Source organism: Rattus norvegicus, chromosome 11 (assembly GCF_021556685.1).
Source record: "Rattus norvegicus strain SHRSP/BbbUtx chromosome 11, alternate assembly SHRSP_T2T, whole genome shotgun sequence".
Classification (NCBI taxonomy): domain Eukaryota; kingdom Metazoa; phylum Chordata; class Mammalia; order Rodentia; family Muridae; genus Rattus; species Rattus norvegicus.
In genome coordinates, this window is record NC_141544.1 from 42908887 (window position 1) to 42930274 (window position 21388).

Genomic DNA, 21388 nt, shown 5'->3' on the forward strand with positions numbered 1-21388 from the left:
CCAATCTCCATTTAGCCAGAATGTGACTCCAGGGTCAGGGCAGAAACCTGAACTGACCACGACCATGACCATGACCGGAAGGGTTGAAGGAGGGAAGGGGTGGTGGCCCATGAGAACTTTGGCGGCTGGAGATGCCGGGAGCCCAGAGGACAGAAGACAAAAACTTACAGTCTCAAAATACCTCAAGCGAACGCTTTTGAGCACCTCTTATGTGGCAGTGCTGCACAAGGTACCGAGGGTTTATAAGAGCAGAGGAGAGTCAGAGGAAGCAGAGAGAAGCAGGACACCTTAGAGAATGTCTTTGCTTTGAAAGAGTGGGGATACGGAGACTGAAGTGGCCACCTCCTGTAGCCAGGCAGGACTTCCAGAGAAAGGAGGGGGACATCAATCCACCCACAAACCCTCCTGCCCAAAATCTGTCCTGCCTACAAGAAGTGCAGGGACAAGGATGGAGGAGACTGGGGGGACAGCCAACAGTGACTGCCCCAAGTGAGACCCACCCCGTGGGAGAGCCAACCCCGACGCTATTGATGGCACTCTCGCTGTGCCTGCACACGGGAGCCCAGCACAACTGGCCTCTGAGAGGCTTCATCCAGCAGTGGATGGAAACATGCAGAGACCCACATCCAAACCCCTACACATCTGTAGCACACGTGCGGCTTGGTCTCCATGTGGGTTCCCTAACAAGCTGAGCAGGGGCTGTCTCAGCCTCCGTCCCCTGCCATTGGATCCCCTACCCCACTGCCTGGCTGGGCCTCAGTGGGAAAGGATGTGCCTAGTCTTGCTGGGACCAGACATCCCAGGGTGAGGATATCTAAGTACCCATGTGCAGGGGCAATGGTGGGAGGGGTCTGTTATGGTGGGGCTGGGACGGAGGGGGCTGTGATCAGGACGTATTAGGGAAAAAATCAAATAATATTAAAAAGAAAGTGTGGTCAAGACAGGAACAGTACTAACGGCATTTGGGAAGATACTGCCTGATGTGGTATCAGCTGGGTTGAAGGAGCTAGAGAAACATAATTTAAATGATTAAATTTAGCCGCTCGTCTACATTAAAAACATTTGCTTCTGTCTTTCAGATGGAGGTCTTTCCTTTGGCCCCACGACCCATGTGGTTACTGTCCCTTTGTGGCACCCTCAGGTCGTCATCATCAACACCAGCTTTCTCTGTTACCCTCAAGCTGGCCAAAGTCACCAGACGTCCCCACTGCCTTCTCCTCCTCAATACCTAGACAACACCTGAAGCATCAGTCACACGCCCACAAGCGGCAAAGCGTTTTCTCTTAAATTCAGTCCCAGGAACAGAAAAGTCTGCCCGAGTTTCACGTCCGGTGTGGCCAATGTATGGCGAGATGGAGAAAACCAACACAAGGGATAGAATCAATCCACCCATCGCATGCCACAGGCAGGGGCAACAACACCTCAAACACAGAGTGCTGGAGCAAAGAAAGACGCGAATCGGCCAGCAGGTGGACTGTGGGGTTTAGATAAATAATGCCCCAGAGGGTCATTTGTTAAAGACTTAGTCTCTTGGCCCATGTTACCGTTGGGAAGCAGTGAAACTTTTAAGAGGAGGAAGCCACTTTATCAGAAACATCAACTCCTCCCACCCCCAAACTAGCTTCCTTTACCACATCGTATGCCTCAAAGCAGCTCAGTCGAACAACCATGGTCTGAGATCCACAAGCCGGGAGCCGCCTCCTTATGACGGGTTTATCCCTGAGAAGGTGTTACAGCAACAGCAAGAAGAGGAGCGGCAATCGGGAGATGAGATCTCCAGCATCTCTGGATCCCTCCCTCCATTTGGGCCACTTGTGCTCCACGGTCTCTCAGCCCACTTTGTTCACCACACTTCACAAGTGACACATGGACCATTCCGCACATGTCCATCTAGCTGGGTGTCTCTCTCTCCCTTTACGACACTGTTGCCATGTGAGGGAGATTAGCGCTGCCACAGATGCATTCTATTCCAGGTCTCGGAGCCCGAGTCTGATTCTCCTCTAGCTGCTCTGAATGTGACAGTGGAGGAAGAGATGGGCAGGAAGGGCTGTGCAATCTGGGCCACCTCCGGTCTCACTGGTGCCTGCTCCGTCTGCCCGTGCCCATCCACCGCCCCTGTTCTCCTGCTGAGAGTCAGGAAGGAGAGCATCCTGCCCTCAGCAGGGAGAACACTTCCCAAAGCAATGTGAGGCAAGATTCGGTTCCAAGAAACTGGAACCACAAATTCATACAACCTCGAGAATTTAAAATTACAGACAACTGAAGGTTCAGAAGTGAGCTGACCAAAGAAAAATAGGCATCGATTATTCCTGTGGTCATGTGACCATTTTAAGTAAATTTGCACTCCTTTCTAAAGAAAAGGGAAAGCTCTCTTCATAGCCATTGAGAATGGAATTTGGCCCAGGTTTAAAGATCTCCCTGACTCTAGCTTTTGTTTTGTAGAATACCTGCTCTCAATTTCCTTAGTCAAAATACACAGCAGGAACCCGTGTGCACACTCACACACGTGTGCAGACACGTGTGAATATTTGCACACCATCTTCAATGCACCTAGCCATATCTGACCATGACAGCAATCACTGAGAGAACGCCCCTCAGGCTCCTGAGTTTGTTTGCCATGCTCTGCAAACTCAGGCCACGGGCCTCTCTTTCTCTCTAAACTTCACATTTCCACGGGAAAGGTCACGCAGTGTTTAAGGGAAACTCCTGATTATGCACACTAATTAAGGCAAACATTGGCGCAGATGCATGTTTGGCACAAGACTTCCTTAATTGCATTTTGCTTAGGCTACCATCAGAATTAGTTATCCCACCCCCACCCCAAAATACACAAACAACTTAGGGGGAGGAGACATCATCCAAAAGCTCTCTGGGAAATGAGAGCTGACTGAAATGCAAAGTAGGCATGAAAGAATACAGAGAGACGATCCCCCCCATACTCTGAGAACCATTTATACAAAAACAATGAAAATGCAAACTGAACACATTGACGTCACAAACATCACGCATCAGGCTGACTGACACCATGCTCAACTGGCAGTAAAAGACAGAGAGAAATCCAGACTCTCCTGGAAAAACAGCAGTGTGCCTCCAGTCCGAGAAGCATCAAGTTCCAGGCAATTGCTTACATGGTTTCTAGGAGGGTTACAACATGAATGTCACTTAGCCCCTCTCCAAAACATGCTGAAATTTAATCCCCACCATGTGGCATTAAAAGCTAGAACAACCATGGTGTTCACAGGTGCTCTTGTGGGAGCATGCACATGTGAGTACCGTATGTATGTTTGTGTGCCTGTGAGGCCCAGGGCTGATGTTGGGTCTCATCCTCAGTCACTCTTCTTCCTTATTCTGTAAGGCAAGGTCTCTTAATCAAACCCAGAGCTTGCCAATGTCCCCCTCTTAACAGACCACTTGCTGTTTATTTAAATCAACCGATTCCATCTTCCAAGGCTGGAATTACAAATGACCAAGACTTGACATTTGCAAGAGTTTTGGAGGATCTGAACTCCAAACTTTGATCCTCACTTTGTGTGACAGGTTCTCAACGACTGAGCCATCTCCCTACCATCCACCCCAGGCCAGAGGAAGGGCAGCTTCATGATGCCCTGCGGTACCTGAGACCTCTGCCAGCAAGAAAGATGTCACCCAAAGCATCCCTGGTGCTGGACCTCTAGAATCTCTTCTTGAAACCTTAGTCTATGCCACTGACTTATTAGCAACAGAAACTGACAACCACAAAGAAAGGAAAACACTTAGGTGAGTTTACAAGATGCCACTCAAACTCCCATGACTGAAAGCAGCTCTCTCGTGCCGCATGAACCTTTCACACACAACAAAGAGGGCAGCCTTGCCTTCCCTTTACTCTTCCCTCAGTCACTACAGCCTGTCAGGGCTTCCTCCCACCATTTTGGATACTTTCCACTTTCTCAGAGTCCTCCTTAAAATGCTAGCCATGTCGCAGGACATCTGTTCTATGATTTAGACAGCCTACTGAACATCTGTTGGGACCAGGCCACCAAGCTGATCTTAACCTGCAGGTGGGTTCATTCACTGACAGTAACCACGGCATCCATCCGCTAACCCCATACTGAAAAGTCAACTTTCTCAAATTCTTTCTTCCTCTCAAACTCTATAGGCATTCCATTCCTGTGTCTCCACGAGCATGTAAGGAGCTTCTGCCTCCCCTGCTCAGCCGGTAAGGGGGTTAGCATTGAGCCGAAGACCTCGCACTCTCCCATCCAGATGTAGAACGCCAGATGTGGAACTTCATTTCAGAAACAGTCAGTGGCCATGATTTCGACAGAGGAATAAGAAAAAGATAGGTAAACACAGTAGGGATACAAATGGCAGATTAACAGAAGGAAGACAGGTAAGAAAGCCTGCCGGAGCTCAGGAACTTGGTGGCTTTGTCACATAGAATAGACCTTGGCAGGGTCATAATTATCTGTGATGTCTAGGAAGCACCCGTGCCTTTGTAAAAAGTTAACAACACTACCCAATCACTGGGGGCTCGTGAAGTCATGCGTCTAGGAGGAGAGTCGACGCCCAGCTCTCTGAGCAGAACACCACCATAAGCATTCACTCCTATACCTGCGGACAAGTGGACTCCTAACTTGCCCATTGAGGAAACTTCTCTTTGCAACAGAGACCATTACTTACGTCACAACGGATCCAAGTGAAGGGTTGTGGACAGGAGGCTTAGGGGATGCTGCAGAAGAGGGGGGCAGGAAGATTATAAGAGCAGGAGGACCGCAGAGTCTGCTGTGAGATTATGCCTCCTAGTGATGTCAGAAGCCACAGCCATAAAGTCTCAGCAACAATGTGGCCGAAACACGAGCTGATTGAGGACAACAGCAACAGGAGTACTAATGTAGACAGTGTAGACAGGAAGCGTGCTAATGTAGACAGGGAAAGCCCACATGGACTCAAGCCTACACAAAGAACTACAGGCAACTAACGGACGCCGAGAGGGGAAGAGATAGTCTCCTTCAAGGAGGAGTAACATTGTACAGACTGAACAGGCTCAACTTAAAATACCTGTCTATATGTGTGCAACACAAATTAATGGGAAAAGGAGAACATGAACTTGACAGAGAGCGAGGAGGAGTACAAGGAAAGTTCAGGAGGATGGGGGAAGTGATGTCACTGTATTATAATCTCAAAACCAAAAGGAGAGGACACTAAAAATCAACAAGAGTAAAAAGAGGAGGGGACCATGACACCCTCCTTGGGTTGGTTGATCTTGGGTTGGTTTATGTTGTTTTCAAATGGGAATTCTATCTAACAGAAGAGCCATATGGGAGGCTGAAGAGGTGGCTCAGAAGTTAACAGAACCTCCTCTCCTGCTCTTACTGAGGACTTGATTCAGTTCTCAGCACCTGTCAGGGACTCGCCACTGTCTCCAACTCCAGTTCCAGGGGATCCAACGTCCTCTTCTACCTCCTCAAGCACCGCGTTCATGAGCATAAACACGCACACATACACAAAATATAGAATCGAGCCGTTCACTCGGACACGATAGAGTAATCAATCTATCCATCAGTGGTAATGTCTTACTGTGGTCTGGCTTGCCTAAACCTAGCCCCTATGTATTCCATGAAGGTTGTCTGCCTATATGTACGTTGTCTTGTTTGAGACAGGAACTCTCTATGTAGCCCAGAGCAATGTCACTCAAAGCAATCCTTTTTACCTCAACGTCCCAAGTGTTAGGATTATAGATATTTTATTATCTCAGCCTTCAGGCCTTTCTCTTACCTCAGTGAGATTCCTTGACTCTCCAACCCCAGTCTTCCTCTCACTCAGGAGGGCGCTGCTCAAGTAGGCATGGGGAGAACTTTATTCTTAAACTACAATGCTGTGCTCTTAGCCAAAAAATAAAAAATAATACAAGGCTATAACTTGGGTAAATTGATGATTACTGTGCAATTTGAGAGGCCAAAGTGATGATGATGATGATGATGATGATGATGATGATGATGATGATGATGACGGAGGAAAACATCAATGCCAACTCCAGTACGTGTTCAACACCTTACTCCGGAAAGTAAGCACAGACCCGTACTCAGAAGTAAGGTTCACGTAAAAAGATGTGTAACACTAATCGCTAAGGAGACAGTCACATCTGCTGTACTGGTTACAATAAACATGACAGATACATAATCACAAAGACACGAGAATCATCACACAACGCCAGCAGAAATACAAAATGACACCTCCGCTTTGGAAAACACGCCAAAACTCCTCAAAAGTAGCGCTGGAAGAACTTTGTTCTTAAAGCATGCACAAACACACACACAAATCATACAAGATTTAGGACAGGACCCACCAATTCCACACCAGGGTACATAACAAGCACAAAGAAATGCATCTTCAGAAGATTATCATGGCAGTAGCAATCTGAACAGCCTGAAGGAGACATAACCCCGCCACCATGGGCTGGATACAGACGACGCTCACTGCCTGGTGCTCCCCCACACATCCGGTCCATGGAGGAGTGAAATACTGATGCTCGCCACAGTCCAGCTGTGCGCAGCGTGGTATGGGACAGAAAGCAGTAGCAAAGACTGCATCCCCCTTTTAAATGTCCAGCAGAGTCACTCCAGAGGGACACTCAGTGGGGCAACAGGTTGTAGGGAAGACTTCACGCGGCAAGAAAAATGTCTGGTAACGGTTTGGTTCTAAAACTGGCTGTGAGGATTATGACGAAACTCTAAGGAGTGCTGAGACGTTATGTATATGAGCTGCAGGTCAACAAAGCATTGAACAAAGTCAACCAGAGGACAAGGAACCTATTACTGGTGACAATATAAACAAATTAACAACCCGGTATGTCTAGTTCATTAAAATGTGGCTCAAATCCCAAAACTAACACACAGAATTTTCACAAAATACTCTTTGCAGCTAATTCAATACGAGTACACCAGCTGGTTAGAGGCGAGGGGCTTCAAATTCAGAGTGAAAGTTGAGTCCCACCCCGTCGCTTGCGAGATGAATGACCCTGGATGGTGCTAAGCTTCTATAAGCCTCAGCTTCCCTACCTGAGAGATTAAGGAAAATAATAAGGACTCTCAAGTGGTTGTTACCAAAAAATAAGTGAGGTAACACCTGTGAGCCTAACTGCATAAGGTAACCGCTATGGGCAGTCAAGTCAAAGCTATCTCGGAAGAGCACGCGAATGCAGCTCCACCCACGTGCAACTCTGGGGAGCGACACGCGTGACGAAGTCAGTTCCCTCTGCCAGCCCATACCGGTCCAGATGCTCTCTACTACAATGACGGGTTCAATGCCCTTAGAAAAGACAAGAGGGATGGTCTGCCTCAACCATGGGAGGAGACGAAGAAAATGAAGTCTTCACACCAATGAGAGAGCACGATCAGCCATCCGGTGCCCTGATCTCAGACCTCATGTTCTGCCAAACTGTTAAAAAGTAAAAAACCCCACAAAGCCACTCTCTGTGCCCCCCATTCGACAGCGTTTCTTTATATCACCTTGGAATGAACTAAGACAAGAACCAGTCATGGTGGGAGGACATGCGTGCGGGTGGACACATTTCAACTGGGTCACGGGGAATGCGTGAAGTAAGGAAAGGAGGAGAACCTCTTCAGTGAGAAGTGTTGCACAAACCCAGACCTGTAAAGCTAGGGGCCTCAGCACTCCACAGTGTCCTGTGCATCTGGACTAAGGACCCTTAGGTAACAAGGAAGCCACTGCCAACACCACAAGGGACAAAATCACAGCTTCTGAGATTAACACAGCAGGCACACAGGGAACAAACAGTACAGACGTTAACCGCGCAGGTCCCAAGAGAAAATACACAAACTCTCCAGATTCAGCATTTTGGGGCCAACAGCAGGGAAGAGCAGAAAACAAAGGATATCCCTCTGACGGGTCATATGAGGAAACTCAAGCACATCCAAAGAGTGGACTTGAACTACCTGGCTTTCTTTCTTCTTTTCAAAGTTATAAAGTAAAACAAAAAGTTTCTCAGCCACTTGGTGATATTCTAAATGCACATATAAAAGACAAGGTCTTCGCCATTAAAGAAAAAAGCACAGTGAATACAGTAAATACTGATACTAGCAAAACTAGAATGCCAGCATTCAGGTGACAGGAAGGAGAATCAAAATTCAAAAGTAGCATGGGTAGGTACAGATATAGATATATACATATAGATATATTTGCACTGTATTATGAATATCTTTTTTTTTTTTTGGTTCTTTTTTTCGGAGCTGGGGACCAAACCCAGGGCCTTGCGCTTCCTAGGTAAGCGCTCTACCACTGAGCTAAATCCCCAGCCCCATGAATATCTTTTAAAAGTACAAAACATGGCCACCATTTTGATAAACTCAAAACGATTCAAGTCTGGCTCATTCCCTCTCGCAATCCAAACAGTGGTTCTCCAAGGGCCATGAGCCACTAAGCAGTACCAGGACAGTGCAAAACAGCATCTGGTAAACACCTACTGTGCTCAATCCTAGGTTACATGTCACACACCAGAACCTCAAAAGTTCATAGGACGGATCCTGTCCTAATACATCCATCCGCAAACATTCTGTGGTTCCTTCACCCCATCTTGCAAATATGCTCCAAATGGGTCATAACAGATCCCCCATCTGACACTGGCCTTGTCCACCATCACCTCACCCTATCCCGCCGTGCAGGTTGTCATTTGCAAGGACAGTCCCAGTGTGGCTCAGAACCGAGGAGAGATCCTATAGCTAAGCATGGTCTGCAAGCATCTTCCAAACCCATAACCACCACAGGGCCGCACCCCACGCACACAGCCATGCGAGTGAGGAGGTCTGAGGAACAGAGAGAGATGTATTGAGGGCACCTGCTCTTGTTAGGAGCAGCTACATTTGCTATTATTTTCTGCCTTCCAGAAAGAAAACCTGGAATGGAAATCAGAATGACTTTCCAAGGTTGTGTCACAAATATCCGAGTCAAATATCTAGGCCAGCGCACAGGTTTCCTGAGCTGACAGCTGATCCTGTCGGTTAGGACCTGCTGTTTAAAATGATCGTGCTCCCAACAATATCCAAACATCCAAATATTTATCACCCAAGGGGCAGCGCAAATGCCAGCGTCTTAGCAGGGCAAGTGAAGGCCGGTGTAACTCACTCGGGGCCACCCGTCCTGTGGTGACACAAGTGTGAGATACTCCGCCTGTGTCCCACACAGCACTGGGGACACAGACGTTCAAATCGAATGAATGAACACAAAAGAATAGGAAGTGCACAACACACGAACAGGCTTCATGATGCGAAATGAATGGCATGAATGCATCATTAAATATTTTTCTATTAAAAAAAAAAGACACCCGGAAGGAAGTGCCTAATTTTTTTTTTTTTCGGAGCTGGGGACCGAACCTAGGGCCTTGTGCTGGCTAGGCAAGCGCTCTACCGCTGAGCTAAATCCCCAACCCCCTAATTTTTTTTAATAATTCTCTGAACTCTTTCATACTTCAGAGAAAGCAACCTGAGTTTGCTTTCAATGTCAAAACTAGAGTCACGGCATTCCGCTGTAAGTCCCACAAACGGACCAATGAACCTAAGAAAGCAGCATGGGCAAAATGCCCACAGGACTGTGGGAAGAGTCAGCGTGTTTCAGTGGTGTGCGGGAACCATGTTCTATGTTCTCATTATGACTTTTAATGCAAAATGATGTGTTCAGAGCCTATCAAGTAACATTAGGACCAGATAACATGTATGCACATACTACACACACACACACACACACACACACACACACACACACAAACTCCACATACATACACTGTCTCTCTCTCTCTCACACACACACACACACCATACACACTACATATACACTCACACACACCACACACCACACACCCACTCTCAAGCACACTCACCACACACACACTACATACACACAGCATACACACACCACACACATGCTACACACTACACATACCCCCCACAATTTCTCACACATACACACCATATACACACAGCACACACACAGTCACACTCACACACACACACACACACACACACACACACACACACACCATTACATAAACATGGCGGGTCTCCTGAGAAGGGAGATACAAGAAGCAGGCAAGAGACCAGCAGGGAGGATGTGGTGCCAGCCTCGCTGACAGTGAACCCACCTTGACGGTTATTTGTGTAACTGCCTATGCTTTTCACGCCTCAAGTTTTCCACACTGAAAACGAATTAGAGCTGCACGTTTGAGCTCGTGTGAGAGAAATAGTCTGGGCAACTGGAAACCAAGAAATGCCAGAGGAGGCAGGGACTCTAGCTCAGAAGGAGAGCAGCCTGGGGCACGGAAGGACCCGGGTTCCAAACCCATCGCGGAAGAAAGCAAGCTGCTAGCCCAGCATCACCTTTGTTATGGTGACACTCAAGTCACATGAATCTAGGGTAAAGGTTGCCAGTGGCATCCAGCTCCAGCTGAGCTAAGACACAGAAACTTGGATCATGTCCCCGAATTCACGTGTGCAGTTTTCTTGTTTGGGTTTTGTTTGTGTTGTTGTTGTTGTTGTTGAGAGAACTCTTCTGTAAATGGTCATAGGCAATACTGCAGGCTCTTCAAACCATGCAGTCTGGGTCTGGTCTCAGCTCCGATAACAAAACACAGTAAAATCCACCGTAAACAAGGCACGAGTGGGTGTGGTTGTGCCAATAAAACTTTATTCACGCACACAGAAAATTAAATTTCCTAACAATTTCCAATGACTCTCCACTGGACCTGTTATATATAACCTGTTGTTATATATAACCTAAGGTAATTTCACATTCAAAATTCCGCTCAGCTCCTGGAAAAGGAAAAAGTGAAAAAGGCAGCAGAATCAAGCACCAGGTACGCATAGTGCTGCCAGCCTGGCTTTATAGACAGGAGCCAAGCGATCGACTGGCCAAGCATCCCATCTGTGGATGCTGCTCTTAAATTCCTTCTTTCTAATCTCCGGAGAGAATGGCTTTAAGCAGTAGGCAATGACAGTCTGCCCTACTTCGTGAGAACAAGCTTCATTTGTCTATTCTAGCACCGGCCTTCTTGTACATAAATCAGATGCTTACGCATATACTTAGAGCTACAGAGGTCAGGACTCCACTCTTGAGTTTGGGGTTTTCATTCTGCACTCTGACACAAGCTGTGTCCAACATGACGAATTTATTCCATTACAATTAATAATCTGGTGTCTCTCTGGCCCTAGAACACACTGCTTCCTGCAGACTCCTCGAGGTAGACGCACTCTTTATGTCTTCCTCCAGGAGAGATTGGAGACATGTCCTAGAGCAAGCGTGAGGGACCGTGTGAGGCCCTCACTACCCTGTATTATGGACACACGGCTTTTACCTCTAATTAAGTAACTAATGGTGTAAAAAAAAAAACACAAAACAAAACAAAAAAAAAGCTTTTAAAAGAATTTTGTTTGTTTTGAAACAGGGTCTCTCTGTCTGTCTTGGGACTCACTCTGTTGACCCGGCTGGCTGGCCGTTAAGTCACAGAGATCCACCTACCTCTGCCTCCGGGGTTCTAGGATTAAAGGCGTGACCGACCAAGCCTCGCCATCCCCTCCAGTCTAAACGCAATCTTGGTTTTGACTGTTCCCGCATAGCAAGTACTTTTCATATGAGCATCCCTTCTGAGCAAGAACTAGGAACGTGAGGGCATCTGTCTACACAGACACAGATACTATGCTTATTAGGAATGTGTCAGACAGGAGAGAGGCTCAGAGGGGAACCATGACGCCAACTCCACAAAGACCTGTGGTCTCTAGACCCAGGGCCAACAGCTTTTAGATTAAACTTCATTATGCTTCTTAGAAAGTAAAAAGGCTGAAGACGTAAAACTCTAAGATAAGAGTGCTTTTATATTAGATGCATATTAGCATATTAATACCATTTGTATATGTATATTTATATTTGTATGAATGTATAGTAGTACATTCCACTATTCAATCAAGCCCAGAGCTTTTTAGACGAACTTATACTGAGAGGCAGCAATATTCATTCCTCAGAATCCGTTTAACTGCATGACGCTGAACTCCAGCACATGTGTACGTAGTTGCTACTGTCTCCACTCTCTTCAAATCAAAAGTCGGGTGAAATTTTCCAGGGTCAATGCCCAGTCAAAGTTGAAAGAACTTTTTCTGTAGAAAAAGACTCGGTTCTGCCAGGTGGTGGAGGTACACACCTTTAACCTCAGCACTTGGGACGCAGAGGTAAGCAGATCTCTGTGAATTCAAGGCTAGCCTGGTCTACTTGATGAGGTCCAGGACAGCCAAGGCTATACACAGAAGCTGTCTTTAAAAAAAAAAAAAAGAAAATCAACACACAGAACAGCAGGAAAGAGAGGGGGGAGAGAGGGGGGAGGGAAGGGGGAGGGAGAGGGAGAGGGAGAGGGAGAGGGAGAGGGAAGGGAAGGGAAGGGAAGGGAAGGGAAGGGAAGGGAAGGGAAGGGAAGGGAAGGGAAGGGAACGGAAGGGACTCAGTTCCTTCTTCTGTTATTTGTAGAAGTCAAACCATAGGGGAAACGAGGCCCTCCCCGGCACTCATCTGCAGTAGCACCAGCCACACCTTGCAAGGAGCCCGTGAGGATAGGCAGGTGTCCACTGAGCAAGTCAGCAGCACAGTGTTCTCCTGTGTCTAGAGCAGGACTTAGGGTGGCAAGAGCCTGTCATTTGCACTCAGACCTGCTTTCTTCCATCAGAAAGAAATAATGGATTTTTTTTTAATTTTCTAGACACACGCAATTCCCAGAATATTATTCTCCCTTGCATTGTTAGGTTTTGTAAGCACGTGAAAAAGGAGACACGAAAAGCATCTGGTGTGTGGGCCAGCTTACGGGTGAGCAGAACTCCTCCGCCCCACCAATGCTCTCCACACTCTGCCAGCATACCCAGAAGTGGGTCCCAGGCCGTGCCGACTATAAAATCTGTGCAGCCCCACACGGATGAGCTGGCCCTGAAGGCCGCCGCTGGCGGAGCTCCGCTTGGTAAAGGAGGAACGCTGGAACCTCTGTGAGCCGCTCTAAAGCTGGCAGCATTTGTTTGAATGTTGAGTCTCATAAAAAGTCACTTAGGCGGTTTCAGTAGAAACAGAACCAGCATTTGGAATGCCCTAACCCTTTCTTCTCTTCACCAACTGCAATAATATATAATAACCATATGTCCTCCGTTTCCAGCAGGGTTTCCATTTCACGTATTTCGTTACATAAAATTAATAAACAGGCTTCTACAGATTGTTTAAAATTCCTCTCTTTATGTTTTCCAAATGTTATACATTTGAACATACGCTCTCCCGTAATCAGAAGGGGGAAAGCCCTTATAAAATATGTATCATATACAAATATATCTCTATATCATGTTCATTCAGAACTCTAAACAGATGAATGCCCAAAGCAGCCTTATTCATGATTTTCCAAACTTGTGAGCAACCGCAGTGTCCTTCAGGAGCCGGGTATGGTGGTGCGTGCCTAGGCCACAACAGCAAAGACAAGACAAACTAACCATGTACGTCAGACAGCACAGTTATTATTATTCAGACCCCAAAATAAATGCCACGGGAAAACATGGAGGAACAGAACGTTCAGGGCGCATTCCCAGAAGACGGTTCTGTGCCATATGATCCCGAGTCTATGATGTCCTAGAAAAAGTCAAGTGAAGAAAACACTCAAAGACCAGAGGGTGACAGGGCAGTGGGCAGGCAATGCATAGGTGGAGCATGGAGGGCTTTTAGGGAGCACAGAGGACTTTTAGGGTGGGGAGATTAATTCCACATATCGCAGGTGCTCCCTAGCTTACATCCTACAAAGCTCTCCAGAAACTGCAATCACCATGAGCTCCAAGCTTACCACACCCATCCCACTCAATGGCATGGCGTCACTTGGCCTACATCAATCAACTTGCTCCTGTCCCTCACATCAGTGTAGAGCAGGCCAGGTCACCCAGCACAGCACCTAGTTTATAATAAAATATTGAATACCCTGTGCAATCTATTCGATACAGCACCACCAGTGGCTTGGGCAGAGCATGGCCAGGCTGGGAAAAAGAGCCAAGGCTGAAACCCGAAATTGTTTTCACTGAGTACACATCACTCCCACGCTACCCGGAAGGTAAAAACCAACCAAACCAAAGAACCCTAAGTCAAACCACCGTGAGTTGGGGGTCACTTGTGTGATGGTGGATTTGTATGACGGTGACCCCCTCCCCCATCCCAAGTCCCAACACCATGACCTCACCCCAGTGGGAACTGTGACCTCTGGGTGAAAAGGAGAGAGAACAATAGTAGTGCTCTGACACAGGAAGTAGGTAGTAGGGGTCACAGGTCACAGGGGATATGGGAACTTTCAGCTTAGGATGAACCCTAACCTCCTCTAAAGGTGCTGTGTGATGCCCTGGCTGGCCAGGCCCACTGCAGCCCCCTCCTTCCGGTTCTGGAGCCCTGGCTTCTGAGTTGGGCTGCCTATCACCTGCTGCAGCCGCTATTCTGAATAGATGACTCCGTGATTAGGCGGGCCACTTTTAGTGAGGTGACAGGTGACCCGTTTGTCTCCGGGCAGCCACTGACTCCTGGGGTCAGCACCCGCCACAGCAGCAATGATGCAAGCATGGTGGCTTTCGGCTGGTCAGCATGGAAAACTGGACAAGGAGTCCCCTGTCCCCCGGCAGAGGGTGCCTAAACTCTGCAGATCGTCAGATACACCAAAGAGGCACAAAGGAGGCCCAGCCAGGATTCCCCAGGACAGGAGAACAGACTATGGGGACCGACTGAGAAAAAAAGTAAAAGAACACTATCAGAGGGTGGTACGAGGTGCTAGACAGAATAAACACGCCTTCAGCATCAATTCTGGGGAGGAGACACGGGCGCTCCCTTGGCTGTTGGGTAAAAATTGTTGTTGCACTGACTGGGGAGGCTACTAAAGAAGGGCATGGAATTCATTAACAGGTATCTATGAAACTCTGTCCTAATTAGGAGCCAACATGCAACATACGTGAGACAGCATGTCGGGCATGAACTGGTTGGACGTAGTGCACCAGCCTCAGATCCGTAAGAAAGACAGGCCAGCTAGCAAAGAGGAGGAGCAGGCTCCCAGTGGATTTGAAATTCAACAGGAGCATGGCATTCTCTCCCCTAATGGCTGTGAAATTGATTGGGATATAGGCTAATAGAGGTCCCCAGAGTGCTAAACTAAATTAGAGGAAGTCCTATAATTACAGTTAGCAGTTAATTATAATATGAAAGGAATTGTAATCAAAGTAACAGATGCACCCTCATTTCCCATCGTCTCTGCAAACACGTCTAACTATCTCTGAGGAGCAGCTGAAGGGCTTGTTTGGTGGCCGAGCCTCCCTCCTGCAGATGAGTTGGGCCTGTAGCCCTGTCCCCATTCCCTTCCTTCTCTTCTCCAGCGTCCAGTGTGAAATGGTGGGAAGGAAGCCTGCTCCCCACCTGTGTGTAGACCTCAAGATCATACTTTCTCAGAGAGGTGGTCCCGGCTTGGTTTATCTGAAATAGAAATCCCAGAAGCCCTCGGTGCCTGGCCTCTTGCCACACTGTCATCTCCAGAGCATAGACTCTTGGTCTGCACAATGTACTGTGCTCTGGAACATCGGCCAGATGAGAGCAGTGTCCCCCACAGGTTCACGTACTGGGGCACTTTCCCCCCTCCCAGCCCCACCCCTGTCAGTGGTGCTGTTTGGGAAGGTTATGGAACCACGGGATAGACACGCAGCCTGCTGAGGACATTCGTAACAGACGTCGTCACTCTCTTCCAGCTCTCTCTCAGCTTCCGCTCAGGCCGCCCTTTACCGACTATTCCTTGGAACAATAAACCAACACGAACTCTCTCTTCATTAAGTTGTTTTCCGTCATGGTATTTCATCTCAGCAACCTTTAGAAAAGAGGCTGCTACAAGCCGGGACTTGCTAATCTGATTTCCCTGAAAACAGGTCTGACCTGGATGTCAATAAACATGATCAACCTAAGAAGCATCCGAGGGTTATGTCCTGAAACAGCAGCGCAAGGTTCTAGTGAGACCTGTACTAAGGCTTCCGCAGCAGCAGCGAGGGTTTGTCTTCAATACAGCTACAGATCTGGAACACGAACCGTCCAGGAAGAGAAATGAAAAGGTTGGGCTATCCTTCATGAAGCAGATGCCATCCTCCCCTGTGAAGAAATACAACCACCTCAGGGAGGAGCAGCGTGTGAGCTCATGAATCTCATGCTCTATCAGAGGGAGGCAGGGTGGCTGGCTTGTCTAAAAGCGCAAGACTGGCGAGTACCATTCTTTCTCATCAAAAGGCAGCGTTAGGCTCCCGAGATGGCTCAGTAATAAAGAGGTCTGTCACCAAACCCAACGACCTGAGTTCAAATCCCAGGGCCCACAAGGTGGAAGGAGAAAACTGGCTCATGCAAGTAGTTCTGTGACCTACACACACGCACGCACACACACACACAGAAAGGAAAGAGCGTTTTAAAGGCACTGTTACTTCAGATTGCTTTCTGCTTCCCTTAGGTCCTTCTCCTCTCTTCCCTCTCTTCTGAAAAAGAAAAAAATCCAGAAAAGCACGGAATGCTATAGCAATGAACCGGGCCCCGTCGGGTTGGATTTGCTCCGGGTTACCTTTTCTTCCTCTTCAAGAATAAAAGAAGAGTTCAGAGAGTCAATCCGTTTTCTCTAAAATAAACCACAAACCACACCATCTACTCTCTTTCCCCTGAAGTTTAGACAAAGAAAACGCTGGCAAGAGGTTCTGCCACTTGTGCAGTGCAGTTGTGTATAAATTAAACGCCTCCTTGGCGCCGCTTTGGAACGGCCCTTCCTGTTTGTTGGGGCATTTTTGTTAATTGCCTGCAATCCTCAGACCCTCTCGGTCTCCATGTGGTGTCTAACCTAAAAACTTACAATGGGACTGACCAGAACACTTGGGTTTAACCCACCCAATACACCCTGTCAGAAAGGAGCTGACAGGATAAGGACTTGATAAAACCTTGTTTCCCCTTCACAGCCACCCTCGTTGGCCTGGTGCCAACCCGTTATGTCCTCAGTTTGCTGGGGGGGGGGGTCTTCCCTGTCAAAGGCAGTTCTGTATGAAACAAACCTCTCTCTATAGAAAGAAGCCCTTTCATTCCAATCCAGGAGTCAGAAATGTGAGGGTGCCTGGCTGCTTCCCGAGGCACATGGTGGAGGGCAGAAGGAATCGGACAGACAGAAGAAGGATCTGAAGGGATGGAGGTACCAGGCCTCCACGATGGCCATTCAGGGAGAACAAAGGAAGTGGAGGGTTTTCAGTGCTGTGCTGTGGAATGTGAGCGCCATGGAGAAGGCCTGAGCAAGCCTAGGCCTGCCCCTGTGCAGCCACAAGGCCCACAGGCCTCACTGTGCTTCCTTTGACTTCCCCTCCACAGCAGCAGCCTTGGGACCCGGGGGTCACAGGAAGTGCCTAATCTCTGCAAGCAAACGTCAATCTTCAGGGCAAAGAACTCGCCTTTGTTCCTCAGAACCAGCCTGAAACAGGCTGACATGACCACATGAGTTCACCCCCTTGAATTCACAAAGGGAGCACCTGTTTTCAGGGTAGCGTGGAGAATTTTAAAACAATCTTACTTTATGTGCTGTCTCCCTGAATGAGTATGGAAAAGGTGAGGCAGGGGGTTGACCAGGCCTGTTTTCTCCACACAACAGTAATGGTTTGTGTGGTCAAGGGAAATTTGAGGGTGGACTATTTTAAATAAATCACATAACTTTAATCTACTAAAAAAAAATAAAATCAGATATAGCCAAGACAGAAAGCTGACGCGTTTTCTTTTCTTCACCACGTCAAACATCCAAATTTGCTGATCGATGACAGACACTGTCTTCCCCAAATTCTTGGTACAGGCAGGACTTGAGTATCCTTGCACGGCAGTCAATCATTCCCATGTGGGATGATGCTTGCTTGGTCCCTGGGTATCGATTCAAATAACAAGAGCACTGGCCACTTGGGAGAGTAAGTCTCTGTGGAGTGGGGCCTTGCAGCTGACCACTTGGTCTACCCGAGGCTGAAGACAGCTGCAAATCTTAGCATCTCTTCTCCCCCCCGTGCACTTCCGACGCAATCAAAGCCGCTCTTTGCCAGAACTAAGAGGGCGAGTTAATTCCATACGGCAGGATTGTTTCTTACAAGGCTGTGTCAGAGCAATGAATTCCTATGACTGTGGTTGTCCGTTTAACTTCTCAGCATTTAAATTTTCGGAGATATATACATAAAACATGCCTACAAGGCAGGAAAGATTTCCTCCTCGAAATCCCCACCACTGTATCATAAAAGTCTTGGTACCATTTCAAACTCGAATGGTTTGGACTTAGAGCATTATAACAATCTATTAATATTTCCCTTAAAAGGATAAAGCCTGGTTAGGTCAACTAAATTGATTAATTGCGTATATTATTACTTCAAACCCCAAGGCAAAGAAAGAAAATTACTCTTTTTGGCTGACAGAATGAATTGTTTGGGTCCACGGAGAGATAAAATATTTTCCTTTGGCTAAAAGACCCCAAAAGTTTATGTTTCTCAGAGCAAAAATTACAAAATTGAAAGGGTTTTTTTTTTTTAATTGGAAGATTTTGTGTCTTGGGGTATATATATCCCAAGAGATGAGGAAAACACACCAATTAGGAGGGGGTGTTATCTGAAACCTCCCAAGCTGAAATTCATTTACGGTCATTAAAACCCATTAAGATCTTTAACTTTGAGTTCATAAAAACAACAGGAGTGCCCCTGCGCAGGCAGGGACGCCTTGCCTCGGACCATCAAAGCCAAGACACCAGCTCATAAACGTCTGTCTCCAGTTTTATTTATTCCCTTAACACAAACAAGCTAACTTAACATTTGCCCTAAAAATCGGAGCAGCTTTCGAGGAAACATTGACACTTTTATTGATTCTCAATGGCTCGTGAGAGTGGGCGTGCACATGCGCCCCCCCCCCACCAGCCCTCACTTTCTCACTTTCCCACTGAGTGCTGCATGGTCCTATCTATTGAATAAAACTAAGTTACGACAGAGCTGGAACGAAAGGTAAGCTCTCTGCTCCTTTTGGTTTATAAACTGGAAGGCAGAGCTATGACAGCACAGAGCTCCAGAGAGCGAGAGCTTTACAGATCCTGGACCCCGGATCCAGGACAGTACCTTAGGTTGTAAAAACTCAGTGACTCCCGTAGCGCGGCAGTGGCCTATACCTTACTCCACCTCATGTGAGAAACAGGTCGATGAACTTGGCTAACAGGAGATACAGCAGCCTACACAGGAAAGGGGCCTGCGGTTTTTGTCCGTTTGTCTTCTTCCTTTGCCATTCTGTAACTGTCACCCAGTGACCTCCAAACCCACCACCACGCCTTTGGAGATCCAAAGGCAAACAACTGGATATAGAGAGGTGAGTTTCGGGTTAAAGCCCTCCTTGTTTGTAACTCCCTCACCCCTCGCTCTCCTTTCTTCTTTTCTCTCTTAACAGTTCCCATCCTGTAGTCCAGACTAGACAAGAACTGGCTACGGTGCCAGGTTGGGCTTGAACTCCTGACCCTCAGCTGCGTACCACATCACCTGGCTGGAAGTGTTTTCTAAACTAAATATTGAATGTCCACTGATGAGGCGTGCATCCAGTGACTGCATACCTGGTCAGTGCCAGGGCTAATCGAGTCACCACCTATAAAGAGGTTCTAATAGGTCACGCTGCTTCTTCATTCTACTGGCTGCGGCTGGGAAGACTCAAGAGGACGGGCAAGTCAAGGCCAAAGAGCAACGGGCTGGGCTAGAGCCAACCATAAACAACGGCAGATTGTTCTTTTCTTGGATTGGGGCAGCCACGCCAACCATTGCTCCCACCACCTCTGCTGTGTGTGTGCCTGCCTAGGCCAGTCTCGGACCACCTGAGGGGAGACATAACTCCTTCCTCCAGAAACAGCCAGACTCTTACTTCAAAATCTGGACCTGAGACACCAGGAGACTGAACCACTCATCTCCAGGAATGGTCACGAAAAAGGAGAGCATTCGGTGCCAAGTCTAAGCCATTTGGGGAGTAATGAGTCTGAGGCCTCTGAGGCAAGGAGTCAAGGAAGAGAGCTGGCCCAGGCAGGGCAACAGCAGAGTCCGCCAAGCCCAGAGGAACACACAGATTGTGTGGAGTCAATGCAGTCCCTCCAGATTTCCTGTTCTGCTCCTTCATACCGCTGAGCATCCATGGTATGTCTCCATGTCCCCTCAAGAACACCATTTTCAGGGGCTGGAGAGATGGCTCAGTGGTTAAGAGCACTGACTGTTCTTCCAGAGGACCTGAGTTCAAATCCCAGCAACCACATGGTGGCTCACAACCATCTGTAATGAGATCTGATGCCCTTTTCTGGTGTGTCTGAAGACGGCTACAGTGTATTCATATACATTAAATAAATAAGTGTTTAAAAAAAAAACACCGTTTTCTCCTGGGCATTCATTGGACTGGTTCACTTTGCATCATAGTCAAGCAGTCAAGCAGTCTGGAAGACATGCTGTTACCCCCTCCCCCAGTCCTCCATATGGGGAAAAAGTCTGAAAAATACATCTTCTTGTAGGTCCCCCAAAAAACAAGGCCACACGTGGCATGTCAGTCTGACAAGGTCACATTCACAGGCCACTGCCAACTGCCTTGAAACCTGGACACCCAAAGGCAGCCACTGATGAATCAGAAAAGCCTTAGATAAACACCCCCAGAAGCTAGCAGCTTCAGCACGGAAGGCAAGTGCTTTCTTCTTAAAAAAAAAAAAAAAGGAAAGAAAGAAAGAAATAGTCCTGCACTACATGGAAAAACAAACAAAAATTTAGTGACCTTTTTAAAAAAGAAGACCTATTAAGTTCTCTGACTGTTTTTTCTTTTAATGCTTTTCCACCAAACCAAAAACTTTTAACAAGCCAAGATGGCAATCGCCCACTATGAATGAAGCCTATTGACTCTAAATACGCGAACCTATCGGCAGAGGCCCAGGTAAACACATGAAGAAGTGAGGTGGAGTAAGGAAGAGTCTAGAAAAGGTCCATGCTGCTCTGAGCATCCTACTTGATAATGGGAGGAAGAAGGAGGAGGGTTGTTTCATTTTTTTCTAAATTATTTAGATAGTTCCCTGCAATCAAAGAATGCCTCGTTGAGCCAAGAAGACAGGCACTCCCACAAATAGCTCAAATCCAGGGCAGACAGTGACAGAGGCTAATTGGAAGCCTCGGCCAAGTGCGATGGGATCTCCAGGGCAGGAGAATTAATCACCAGCAAGCCAGGCAAGCGACACTTAGCCCATTTCATCCAAGGCTGTCATTTTTAAATCATGCGCTCTTGAAGTTACCATGAAATGGTATCACGGTCTTTGTATCTGTCACCTTTTATCTGATAAGTCATA

The 21388-nt window shown here is 47.4% G+C and overlaps 1 protein-coding gene across 8 annotated transcripts in view; it reads right to left on the reverse strand.

Moving 5' to 3' along the window:
• The window catches only part of Tiam1 (TIAM Rac1 associated GEF 1), a 320703-nt gene that overhangs the window by 213830 nt on the left and 85485 nt on the right, over positions 1 to 21388 (reverse strand). Inside the window, exon 1 of one of the 8 annotated variants that reach the window (XM_087576452.1) lies at positions 1632 to 2043. The exons of the other annotated variants lie outside the window; for them this stretch is intronic. The gene's annotated coding sequence lies outside the window, so the exon portion shown is untranslated. Of the gene's footprint in view, positions 1 to 1631; positions 2044 to 21388 lie in introns of those variants that run through there. 8 annotated transcript variants of the gene reach the window in all.